The 12,381-nt window shown below is 30.2% G+C and overlaps 1 pseudogene; it reads left to right on the forward strand.

Moving 5' to 3' along the window:
* The first annotated feature begins 11,490 nt into the window (after positions 1-11,490).
* LOC113368528 lies at positions 11,491-11,608 on the forward strand (annotated as a pseudogene).
* The last annotated feature ends 773 nt before the right edge of the window (positions 11,609-12,381 follow it).

Here is a 12,381-nt window from a genome sequence, read left to right on the forward strand (position 1 = left end):
ATTTGATATCAAAGCTGCCTGATGTCGGACTTAGATAGAACCAGCGATCCCGGGACTAGTTTGAGCCAGCCCACCTCCAAATCGATTTTGCCAACCCTGGGGCCAGTTATAAGAAATTCACCTTTTATTCGATTTTTAATTTTATTTTCTGTAAGTTTATCTTGACCAATACACATCTTATAAATAAATATTTTTGTAAACCAAACTAAAAATTTTTCAATCAGATATTTTAAAAGTCTGATATAATAGACTATCTATTTAGTAATAAAATATATCTGGTTCTATCACGTAATAAGGATGCTTGTGGTGAGTGTAACTACTAACTTCAGCAATAAATATTGCGCCGGGCCTCTACAATATCCTTTATTACGGTCAAGACTGTATATTACCTTTAAATAAATTTCATTTCTTTTTTATTATTATTAACTCTTTTTTTTACAACTGTCCAGTAAAGGACATTCAGTAAATTTGATGAATTTACAATAATCGGCCGAAAAGGGACATTGTATACTACATTGGCATGTTGGAAAAAACAACTCAGTAGTTTAAATTTCAATATAAACGCAAAAAATCTGTATCAGATTTTGCTTCAAATTATCAAGAGTATACTACATTTAATATTTCTGCTCAGTTACGACAATTTTATTGGCGACACTATAAAGAGTTTGCGTGCGCGTGAATGCGGATCACGCAGATGCATCGTAAATTGTTTCTGAATTGAAGTGTTGTAATGTTGATGGAGCAAGAAATTTAATCAAACACGGTTTGATGTCTTCAGGGTCTATTTATTATATAATAAACTTTGCGAATAACGCAATGTGTATTTGATTATTCACACAACGATATCTTATATTACTCTAAATGCATACCGTTTCATCAGTCATTTTGGCGAATTGCATGCAATGAGTAAATGAATATAATCCTGGAAAATAATATAAAAAACAAGTGGTGCATGGCATAGTTTCTTAAGGATAATTGCTGGAACTTTCCGTACCAAAAATTAAAAAAAAGAATAATTGAAAGATTGATTTTTGAAAATATTAGGTTGTCAAATATCTCCCTTCCGCTTTTTTGCTCTTGGTTTATAATACAAAAAGGCGGAAGGGAGATATTTGACAAACTATGATTTGACTATTTGAAAAATTTGAATTTTTTTAGATTTAAATTTTTTTGGAAATTTTGAACTTTTTTCAAAGCAATGCGTGGCTGTTGTAGAGAAGAAATATCGCGTCGTAGTCGTATCGCGGATATACATTGGTACGGAACGTTCAAAATCTAAACAAAATTTATGCTTATTATTATTATTAAAATTTCTATAAAATATCCTATAATTTGATGTGCATATGATTAATGATCATTTTTGACCGCCGCATGACATTATTTTCACTTTTTTTACTCGATCTCCAAAACCTGCTTTCCTAAAAATTTATTCAGTTTTTCACTTTGTCAATACAAGTAAAATTTTTAGAATCTCTGTAATTTACATTATATTTGTTAATATCTATGAAAATTTGAATTATTATTTTTACGATAAGGGGCCGTTCAAGTATTACGTAAGCACTATAGGGGGCCGGGGGGTTATTGATTTGCTTATTTTGCTTATTTTTGGTTAGAACTTTTGTTTTCTTTTGCTGACAAAGGGGAGGGAGGGGGGTAAATAATTGTAGTAAATCTGCTTACGTAATACTCGAACGATCTCTAATATGAATTGCAAAGATCTGCAAGATCCTTCAAAAACTCTCTAAATGAAAGTAAGTCAATTCTAATCAGGTGAAAACTAAAATGTTGTAATTATACATTATGTTGTGATTATACATTATAATCCCAATTTATATTTGACCCACAGCCTGCATCTTGCACAGAAATTTATTACAATAGACTATTTTTACAGATGCGCATCCCAAAAGCAATAGTAATCAACTATTCAATCATAACAATGACAAAGAGCAAAGAGGACGTCAGTAGTTCCTTTTCGAAGACAAAGCTTTTACGCGGGCCGCGGTCACTTTATGTCGTTCGACGCGAGTTCGAGCGAGATAACAATATCGTCACATCGGTCGTTTGCCCCCACCCAACGAGTGGGAGCGGTCTGTTTTGTCGTCTGAGCCGGGACACGAGTGAGCGCACGGGAGGGGGAAGGAGCGCCGACGAACGCGACAGAAGCGCTACGCGATGCGTTGCCCTGTCCTTGTCGCGTGTTTGTCGGGTCGCAAGCGTACAGCGTACGCACGACTGGCCGAATAGATCACTACGAGAAACTCGAACGGCAACGGGCCACAGATGGCAGCAGCAGCACGTTTTCGATTCTTATTAGATAGAAAGTAGTAGTTACAAGGATTTATTTTATTAATAGCGTAGATTTTTGGACTTAACACTATTTGAGAAGTCACGTATCGATAGTGTAAAATGTAATTTAACGTACTCTTTTTTTGTTAAACAAGAATTAATTATGAGGTTGCTCTAATCAAAAGTTTTACACTAAGATAAGACAGAAAAATTCGAAATTTTAATTCAATTTTATAAATTATATATTGAAATTAAAAAATTAAGCTAGTGATCGCCATGGATCACGATCGTGCCTTAAGACAAATTACTGAAACTTCCCGTACCGTAATTTCTTCTTTTTTAAATTTGAAAAAAAAAAGATTTCTTGAATTTTGATGTTTTGAACATTTTTGATTTTTTTGAAAATATTAAAAACATTTTAAAAAAATAGATTTTTTTTACTTTTTTCAAATTCTTGAAAATATCCAACTTTTTTAAAAAAAATGAAATGTTTGAAATTCTTTAGAAATTTGATAGTTTTCGAAAATTTTGAATCTTCTTGAAAGTTTTGAAACTCATTTAAGTCGAATTATCGACACTGTCGAATATGTTGAGGACATTTTTGTTTGAACTGTATAAGTGAACTTTTTTAAATCTTGGAACCTTGGAATAAAATATATACATTATGTATGGCAACGTATGAGCTAATAATAGTTATTTGATTGCTAACTATTAAATAAAGAAAAACATTTTTATAGAAAATCGATTATTGTGTTATGTATACTTACAATAATCGCAAAATATCTGGATACTATCAATTAATAAACAAAAATTAGCAAAATGTTCATTTAACTAATTATTCTTGGAATTTTTAATTATTTTTTTTCAAATTCATTATATCCTTTTTAGAAAAATAATTAAAAATCATTATTAAACATGATCAAGTTAGGGGGCATCCATTAATCAAGTGAGGTTTTTAGGAGGAGGAAGGGTTTGACAAAAAATCACGAAATATCACGTGGGGGAGGGAGATGTATAGTAAGGTATCACGTGCCTTTATTTTTTAACTGACGTTTTTAGAAAAAATCAAGCATTTAAAAAAAATACAAAAATTTTACAGTTTTATCACGTAACTAAAAATACACGTGATGTTTGGTGGGGAAGGGTGATAATTAGTGGACGCCCCCTTAAAGAGATTTATTTGATTTTAATCGTCAATATAAGTTGTTATTTTGTTTTATCTAAACTAATTTCAAGAATAAAATTATCCATTATGCTGTGTCCACAATACTTTTACTGCGCTTATTCGGTTTTTTACAACTCCCTGATATTTTTATGTATTCCCTATAAACAGAAAATATTCCATTGAAGATAATTACCAATTATAAGTTTTGTAAATTGATCCAATACTGGGATCTATATTAAATAAAGAAGATTGGATACTAATTTAGAATTAGTAGCTAACATTACTCGCTCAAAAAAATACTAGAAAGAAATTCAGAAATTTTCCTATACTATTAAAAACCCCTAAACCAAACAAAGTATTTTTTTATAATATTTTTAAAAATTCATGTATTTAATTTTCTTTTTGATATTTATTATCAAGAATGATTAGATTGAATGATCAAGTGCCTTGAAATGTCATGATCTAATAATCACATACTATTTTAATATATTCAAAATATATATGAAATAATTATTTGATATCGTCAAACTAAGTAAGGTTATTATTTATAATGACTAGTATTAACAATTATTAATTTATCTGCATTAAATCATGTAATAAAAATATTAGATTATCAAGGGCTAACGAACAAAACAAAAATCATCTTATTCTACTTTGGGTCCTAATCTTAAAATTAGTTCAACACACCTTTCAGCTCTTTTGTCGTAATAAAAATCCCTAATACAGGTCATAATTTGTTATTTAGTTTTTTATCACCGTTTCGACAAAGCAGAAAACGGCGTTGAATAACATCAATATAATAGGAGTATAAAACGTTTTTATATATTACGATGCACCCCTGATGTGAAACAGCGCGGACCAATTGAGCCATGTTCCAGTTTATGGCCTTACGGGTGGTTTTGCGCATCAAAACATTATCGACAAGGGAAGGTTTACATGATCCTAATACTGGACAACATACTTGAGAGGATGACTGTGGAAAGACTGTTCAAATACAAATCCAGATAATAATAAATATAAACGTAGATTTGAATATTGTATAAATATTAACAGTAATTTCAAACTAGTGGGGTGGGTGGCATCGTGCCTTGAGGCAAATTGCTGGAACTTCCCGTACCGTAACGAAACGTTCGAGGAATATTGAATGTTTTCAAATAGATTATTATAAATATTGTATTATTGTCTAATATTTATAATAATTATATAAACTAAATTGCAGAGTTGAAATTATTTGTTTAAAGTATATTAGAACTATAGTCAGAATTAAAAATAAAATCTGAATTATTTTCGATATACAAAAAATTAAAAAAAAAAAAAAAAAAATTGTACAAATTTTTTTTTTCCAAAATCAATTATTTTGTTAAGACAAGCAGAAAGTTCTTTGAATCAATTGAATCGGACGCTTAGTTCTCTCAAAAACTGCCATTTTTTGTACATTTAGCTCTGTATCTCCGAAATGGCTGGGCCTGCCTTTGCGAAAAACTAATAACCCATTCTCCCAATCATTACTAATGGAATGTTTTTTAGATCATTCAAATCGGATGCTCCGTTCTCTCAAAAACTCGATTTCTATTTTCTGCACTCTTTGCTCCTTATCTCCGTAACTGCTGGACCTGTCTTTGCCAAAAACTAATCAGCTCTTCTCCTTATTAATAGGAATCGAATGTTTTTTAAACCATTCAAATCGGTTGATCCGTACGCCCGAAAACGTGGACGAAAATTTGTATCCATACATACATACACACACACACACACACACACACACACACACACACACACACACATCCATTTTTTCTGAGGTATGCCAAAACGTTCAGAAACCTTCAAAACGTCGAGAAATGTAAAAATTTTCAATTCCGATTTTCGGCCCATTACAATAACTTACCCTACGGGAAGTTAATAATAATATAATTTAGCTGCAATAAAATAAAGTCCGCATATTCAGAAAGTTATTTTTGTTATCAAAAATTCAATTTTGTGTCGCTGTCTGGTTTGATTTACTAAATGATAATAAATTTTAAGTTGCAAATCGTATAAATAAAGAAGTGAAAATATTTTTCAATTTTTTACTTCAACGAATAGGCAAGTAATTATATCAAATATTTATATACAGAATGTCTCAGAACTCAGCGTCAAGCCGAAACGGGATGATAGTATGGATCATAACTATCTAGATTTTTTTTATTCCATGTGGTTTGAAAATTATGAGCTTATAAGTGCAACCTAGAGCTTTGGAAAAAACTGTGGCCATTTCTTGGTTATTGTGGTTAATTTTTATCATTTAAAATTTGGGACCGTACGAATCATACCTATCATGAAAAAGATTTTTTTTTTTATTTTATGTAGTTTGAAAATTATGAGTGTATATAAATAAATGTAAATGTAAATGTAATGTAAATTAAGAGTAAATAAATGTAACCTAGAGCTTTGAGCAAACTATTAGAATTTTTCGGTGATTGTGATTAATTTTACAATATTTTTTATCATTTAAACTCTGCAAACGTATGAATCATAATTATCGTGAAAAAAATTATAAAAAAATATTCCATGTAGTTTGAAAACTATAAGCTTTTAAGTTCAACCTAGAGCTTTGAGAAAACTGTGACCAGATTTCGGCTATTGTGGTAGATTTTTATTATTTTTTATTATTTATACTTTGGAAACATATGGACATGGATCATGGACCATGCCCATCATGAAAATAAGGTTTTTTTTTATGTAGTTTGAAAATTATGTGCAACCAAGAGCTTTGAGCAAACTCTGAGCATTTTTCGATTATTGCGGAAAATTTTGATTATTTTTGTTTATTTAAATTTTGGAACCGTAATTGTAAATAACATTTCTAGAATCATAGACAAAAATAGTGATACAATTTACTCATGTTGAATTTGAAAATTTCAAAATCGGTCGACCCTAAAGGCTCACCATTTAAAAAAAATACAGTCTGTTGGCAAATTCTATTAGAAGTTTGAGCGTTTAATCAGGGTTGTAAACTAGAGAAATACGGAATAGTTTCAAAATGAAAATCGAGTAAAAAATAAACGTGTTATTATTTGCTAACGCATTTCGCTCACAATCAGTTCAAATGTTGTTGTCTCTACAACAAACATTTGAAGAGTTTATGAGCAAAATGCGAAATTTGCTTATTTCAAACCAAAACATTGCGCATTCATACATTTTCTGATTACATCTATTTAGTAATCAATACTATACCATTCACAATTTTTTTACGAGGTAAAAGTAATAATTACAAAAATTTTATATTGACTAAGCAAACCCAATATGGATCATGAAAACATAACCTAACGCTAGCAAAGGTCTGTTCCTCGTGATCCTCTGGGTACGAGGTTGTCGGTGCCTTTGAGGTTCGAGGCGAAGTGGTCCCCGACCGAGATGCGAAACTTGGCAAGCGCCACTACAACGAAATATCGCGTTCCTAGGGCTGTCCTATGCGTCACAGTTCACACAGGTGGATCAAAGGCAGGTACATATTCTAGGCCATTGATTATAATTTATAGATGATGTAAAAGGTTTGATGAAATGATTTGCTCCGTGAGAATTAATCCTCGTTTCTAATGCAAAGTAAATATATTTATATACATTTTTTAACTTCTCGTAAGTTAAGTAAGTTATTATTCTCTCGTAAGTTATTGTAATCTACGAATAATCGAAATTGAAAGTTTTTGCATATCTTCACGTGTCGCAAGTTTCTAAACATTTTGACATATCTTAAAAAAATGGATGTGTGTGCGTGTGCGTGTGTATGGAGAAAAGTTTTCTTACACGATTTCGAGCGCACAGATCATCCGTTTTGAATACTGATGGAGAGACGTACTGATAGTCCAGTGATTTCGGAGATATTCAACTTATAATGATGAAAGGATATGGAGATTAGAACTGCGAACGTCGATATGTTACTGAATATTTTATGCAATAGAAAGTAAATAAAAAATCAATATGATGCCTTATGTGCATAATTATGAAGCATTATAAAAAGATCCTACTGACTTTTTTTACAGCTATTCATAAGTACAATCTATTTTCCCTTTCTCTATTCTTTTTGACAATATCTATCTCAACACTGCGAAGAACCACATCAATCGATGCAATCCTTAGTTTTTATTAACTTCCCGTAGGGTAGTTATAGTAATGGGCCAAAAATCGAAAATTAAATTTTTTTCATTTCTCGACGTTTAGAAGGTTTCTGAACATTTTGGCGTACCTCAGAAAAAAATGGTGTTTCTGCATTTTTTAGTTCATGTTTCCGGGCGCACGGATCAACTGATTTGAATGGTTCGCAAAACATTCGATTCCTATTGATAGGGAGATGTGCTGATTAGTTTTTTGAGAAGGCAAGTCCAGCCGTTACGGAGATAAAGAGCAAAGAGTGCAGATAATAGAAATCGAGTTTTTGAGAGAACGGAGCATCCGATTAAAATGATTTAAAAACATTCAATTAGTAATGATTGGGAGAAATGGCTATTAGTTTTTGGCAAAAGCAGGCCCAGCCATTTTGAAGATACAAAGCTAAAAATACAAAAATGTCAGTTTTGAGAGAAATTCGAATTAACTGAAAAAAAATATTTTTATTATGAAAAAACTTTCTGCTTGTGTTGACAAAACAATTGCTTTTAGAAAAAAAAATTCTTTCATTTTTTTTTTGTATATCGAAAACAATTCAGATTTTAATTTTAATTCTGTCTAAATTTTTAAAGCTCATTTATATACTTTAAATAAATATTTTGGACTTTGTTATTCAGTTTATATAATTCTTAAATAATATTAAAAAAATATTATACAATGTTACAGTATTTATAATAATCTATTTGAAAACATTTAATATTCCTCGAACATTTCGGTACGGTACGGGAAGTTCCAGCAATTTGCTTCATAGCACGATGCCATACACTACTAGTTCTACTTTATATCATGTACAATTGATTTTATATTTCATGTAGACAGATGAACCAATAAATATAATTTAAAATAAAATGTAAAGAATAAAAATACAAGTTTTACAACACAATTTTCAATGGCAAATAGCACAATTTGTTGTCTGTATTGTTTGAAAACATATTTTAATAATTTACAAATTAATATAATAATCCTTCTAACATTTAAGCGCCACTCAGAAATATTCCCTTATTTCTAACAGGCATAATCATTTAAAATTCGTTCCGCGAAAAGAAAATAAAAATAGCTGGCGATCTCCTTTCGTAAAAAAATAAACGACTTAACGCAAAAAAGGGCGGCTTGTTTCAAACAATTATGAAATGGGATTATATTTTCTGGTATATTAGTTCTGTTCTCTTTTAAGATTGTTCTACATATTTCATAGTGGCCCCACGGGCATTCCCGATATTTGCAATCCGATCTGTGTAAATTTGGGAGGTATTTTCCGTTTTAGTACTAACGAGATTTGCATAGAATCAATTGTGGTCATTTCACGGTTGCTTGACCCCTGGAGAGGTATTATCAGGTAAAATCCGGCCACCGCTATTGCCGTATTAACATCGTTATCTGATTGTGCCTCGTTGGAGAGTCAAGTCTCTGTCATTCGCTTGATGGATCCGTTGCAGCGCTTATGCCGGACTTTGACGATGAGTACAGAGAACGCGATATACTGCTAATCCCCAACTAGCTCATAGGAAAAATCGAATGCGATTAAATAACAACGCAGAACGATTAACCTTTCACTGAAATAACTGTTATTGATATAGTGTAGATCACATTGATTCTATTAATTATATTGGGCGCGCCATCATAGATACTTTGTAAAGCCATCATAGGTAACTACTCAGCGTAAAGCTTCAACATAATAATTCAAGAAACTAGTGGTGTATGGCACTGTGCCTTAAGGCAAATTGCTAGGACTTTCCGTAGTGAAAATGAAAGTTTAAAAAAAAAAATAGATTTTCGATAGTATTGAAATTTTTGAAAAAAATACTCTTTTGCAAAATCATATTTTTAATATTTTGATTTTTTTTTGAAAATTTAGAACTTTTTTTTGAAGTGATCGCGCTGCATATCTGTTTTAAAGATATAATTTTGGAGCGCGAACCCATAGAAATGTAAACAAATTTTATTATTAAAATCTTCATAAAGTAACTGATAATTTAATGTGCATATATCAAATTATTGTTTTTTACCGCAAGGTGGCATTTTTTTCACTTTTTTCGCTCTATCTCTGAAACCGCTAGGCTTGCCTTCCAAAAATTACAGTTTTTATTTTGTTCTTTATTTTGTCATTACAAGTTAAATGTTTTTTGAATTATTAAAATCGGACGCTCCGTTCACTCAAAAATTGATTAAGAATTGAATGTTTTTTGAATAATTAAAATCGGTTGATCCGTGTTCTCTTAAACGTCGACGAAAAATTGTATCCGTACATACATACGCACACATATACACACACACACACCATTTCTTTCTAATGTATGCCAAAATGTTCAGAAACTTTTGAAACGTAAATATTACTATATCTTACCCTACGGGAACTTGATAATTAACTGAAAATGATTACTTTTATCAATTATTTGATGCCTTTTGGTCAATATGAAACAAATAAATATAAAGTAATTTCAAGTAGTGTCAACGAGTAAATCAATAATTAACACTGTTGGTTTTTCGTATATAATAAAAAGGCAATTTTCTTACTAATGCTCATCATTAGTTTTTTGGTTAGATATTGGTAAGCATCATATGATAGTCCATAGACGGCCAGATGCAATTGAGCTATAAGTCTAGATTATTATAAATTTGCTTATTTATAAAATGTTATATCATATAATAAACTTGATATATTAAAATACTATGCAAAAATAATAATGAAACATAATACATTGTATGTAAACCTTGATATATGCAAAGTATGTTCTAACAAAGTTTCACGGGCAACATACATTTGATTTTTTTTTCTCTTGTATGTGATAGAATAGTCTAATTTGACTTTGAGCAATTCTATTGCAAAAACCAAACCAATTATATCACAACAAACAACACATATCAAACAAACAAATATTGGACTATGCTCAGTAAAACTCCCAGCTGATAATTCATCATTGTAGAAATGTATATTTTTGCTGTATTTCAAGAATTTGTCACCTTGTTCTTTTTACCCCACAGACGGGGTAAAATGGGATGGTCAAAATCCTTACAAGTCCAATGCGTTATTTTCAATTTTAAAGGGATTTTAGGAAATTATAGCTGCATTATTCAACCAATGCAAAATATTTCTTTGGTACATTTTTTACACTGTATACACTGTATAATCCCGATCTGGTATTTCGTCAGAAATACTCAACAGCAGAGTTGGAAAAACTAATATATTATAATAATATATTAAATTTAACTCTTTTAAAATTGAATTTTTTAAAAGGTTTGCATCTATCTTAAAATTAACAATACATCTTTCACAACAATTAAATATCGTATGTAAATAACATTCCGTACAAAAATTATCGTTGTTATATTTGTATAGTAGTAAATAAACACTGCGAAACAATTCCTATTGATCAGAACAATCTGGCATGCTTCACTTTCCTCAAAAAGTAACTATGTTTTTCTACAATGATTTCAACAAAAGAGTTTATTGCTAATCCCGGCTAAAGTTTTTAGGGACAATTGCTTTTTTCGTAAAATAGTGGCGCTAGGAGAACTTATCTCATTCCAGGATGACGCAGTGAGAGTCCAGAGCATAACAACTTGGTTAAGGGAAGGTTTTCATGATCCGGATGAATCGATTTCGTACAAATCGAATGTGATGCCAAATATATATACCATATATTTGGCTATCAGAACTAGAAAGTTTATAAAAAAACTAAACATATATAAACATTTTCTGATAAACCATTGTAAACTTTTTTATACATATCACATGAACACATTATATTTTATATTTTTCTTACTTTCATTATCTCAAAGATGTAAGAAAAATATTAATATAGGTTTTATTTTTTTTATCGAGCATTGCGTTATAAAAAAGCGGTTATATTATATCAGTTTTTCATATTTTTAATGAAAAGTTAAGTTAAATGAAATGCTTAGCGCTTTGGCGATATTGTAACCAGTAAAGTACATCCGAGGTGTAATTATTGCTAGTTGTAAAACATTTTTAATGATGTATGTATATTGATTTTTTCAACAAACCTTTTGTTTTCTTTTCAGATTTTAAGCCAAATTTAGTTTGTAACAATAAAACCAATCAAACAAATTCTCTCTCAAATATACTTGGCCACTTTTTTTGTTGTTATTCAACAACAAAGATTCTATGAGCTGTCGATATGAAATATTTAACTAACCACATCGGGTTTTTATAGATGGCAATCGAAACGGTTGTATCATCTCTAAGTGATCAGTTTTTATTATGTTAGAAACATATTGCTATATTAGCTATATATATTTTCAAGTTAAAGCTGTTGTCGCTACTGATTGACATCAGGCTGCTCGAAGAGGGATGTAAACTGGGACCTCTGATTTTAATCCCATTGCTCCAACCACTTACGTACACCTAATTTATATATTTTTTAAATTGCATAAAAATCATCAATCACTACAAGTGAAAATATTAGATAATTTTTTATTTAATGATTAGATGAAGACCTGTTCAAACTTTAATTCAATTACTAATTAAAATGAATTCTTAATATTTAGGCTAATAAAATTAACAATATTTATTCGATGTTAAATTTTAATTTATTAGCTAGTATTTGTCAACTAATTAAGAAAATATTCTCAGTTTTACTCAATGAAAACATTCATAATTTATGAAGAATTGTAATTATAAATATATTTTTATAATTGTTGAATAATAATAAAATCATGATAAAAATAATTATGTTATTTTATAGAAAAATGGGGTTTATTAAGTTAAGTTATCAAAAAATAGCAAAGCAGTTTTATAATTCTTGCGGTCATGTGTCCATTTCCTA

The sequence above is a fragment of the Ctenocephalides felis genome, unplaced genomic scaffold, assembly GCF_003426905.1.
Source record: "Ctenocephalides felis isolate EL2017-DRISC unplaced genomic scaffold, ASM342690v1 CF-g0.4_SCAFFOLD_01170, whole genome shotgun sequence".
Taxonomy (NCBI): Eukaryota; Metazoa; Arthropoda; class Insecta; order Siphonaptera; family Pulicidae; genus Ctenocephalides; species Ctenocephalides felis.